Consider the following 1,849-nt stretch of genomic DNA (forward strand, 5'->3'; position numbering starts at 1 on the left):
GCAAAGACGGAGCGAGGGAAGGGCGGGGGGGGAGGGGGAAGAAAAACTAAGAAGGGGGAAGAAAAGCTGCGATAGTGATAAAAAATAATTCCGAGTGGGGGGGAGAAAAAAATGGCGGATTAAAATCCAAGATGGCGGCGCCGAGGGCCGAGCGGAGCAGAGGGAAGGCCACGATTCCGCCGCTCTGATATCCCTCCGCCGAGCCCCACGAGAAAGAGTCCCTCGGGCTCCCTCGCGGAGACTCCGCGGGGCGGCGGCGAGGCCCGGCCGCCGTCGTCGGCGCCGCTTCCTCGTCCTCCTCCTTCTTTTCTGCGGGGAGCCCTGTTTCTGCCGGCCCGCCGAGCCGGGCGGCCCGCCGCGCTGTCCACCGCTCCCCGAAGTTTCTTCTCTCCCGGCGAAGCCGGCGACCTCCTCGCCCCGTCCGGGCAGACGCCGCCCGCCGCTGCGCTCCCGGCGGCGGAGGAACACCGCGCGCAGACGCTGCCCTGAAGCCTCCGCAGCGGAAGGATACACCGTTCGAAATAAAAAAAAAAAAAAACCCCACACAAGCAGGGTTGGCGTGCCCCGCCGCAAGCGGCGTCGCTCCCCGCCCCCTCTCCTAGCGGGCGCTTCAGGCGGGGCGGCGCAGAGGCCGGCCACGAGCCCACGAGCCGCCGCGCCTCGCCCCCCGAGGACGCACGACGCGGTCCACCGCTGCCATGGCCGCCCCGCGCGGCGCTGCGCCGCGGCGGAAGGATTTCACCGAGGGGGGCAAAAAAACGAGGTCCGGGCCACCCCGCAGCTCGGGCCGCCCGGCCGTGTGTGCGGAGAAGAAGTTCCGGACGGCTCACGCGGCGGAGGGATCGCTCCGCCCGGAGCTGCCCTTTAAATGCGAGGGGACCGCCCGCGGTGCCGCGGTCTTTGTCAGCGCGGCGGGGGCTTCGCCGCTCCCTCCGCCCGGCCCGGCGCGGGGGCTGCCACCTCTACTGCCGCCTCGGGGCGCTCCCGAGCTCTGGCACCTTCCGTCTCATCGCTACCTGACGGAGGCATTTAAAAATGGCTCCCGCGGCTGGGAGGGGCTGGGACGGCGCCTCCCTGGTCGCCCTCGGCCCCGCGTCCCCGCCGGGTGCGGGCGGAGCGGCGGGGGCTGCCTGGGCCCGGGCGGGGCTCCGGGACCCCGGCGGGCGCCGCGGCCTTTGCCGCCGCGGGAGAGCCCGGGGACGAGCGTTTGCTGCTCCAAGTCCGGAAGTTTTATTATCTATTTAATATTTTATGTCGCCCATTGTTTCCTGCTCTGTGCCGGTTGCGGTACGGGGTGTTCTCCCAAGTGACAGGGGACAGGACAAGAGGGAATGGCCTCAAGCTCCGCCAGGGGAGGTTTAGGCTGGACATTAGGAAAAGATTCTTCACAGAAAGGGTCATTGGGCACTGGAACAGGCTGCCCAGGGAGGTGGTTGAGTCACCTTCCCTGGAGGTGTTTAAGGCACAGGTGGACGAGGTGCTAAGGGGCATGGTTTAGTGTTTGATAGGAATGGTTGGACTCGATGAGCCGGTGGGTCTCTTCCAACCTGGTGATTCTGTGATTCTATGATTCTCAGATGCAAACGTTAGGAGTTCGCCAGAAGCTTTTAGATGATCTGCATTCCCTTTGAGGTGGCCGTAAACATTTATGAAAGAGGAAAAAGATTTATTCTGTAAGATCTTCCTTCTCGGCAGCCGCTCACCAGAAATGCCGTGTCATCGGTTTTATTCCTAGTAGGATGCTGAAGTTATTTTAATAAAATATAATTTTGTGTGGAACTAGTTTTGCTTTAATTATTGAAACAATATTTGGAAATGGGATGTGTTCCAAAAAGCTGAATCGCTGGCT

Source organism: Phaenicophaeus curvirostris, chromosome 5 (genome assembly GCF_032191515.1).
Source record: "Phaenicophaeus curvirostris isolate KB17595 chromosome 5, BPBGC_Pcur_1.0, whole genome shotgun sequence".
Lineage (NCBI taxonomy): Eukaryota > Metazoa > Chordata > Aves > Cuculiformes > Cuculidae > Phaenicophaeus > Phaenicophaeus curvirostris.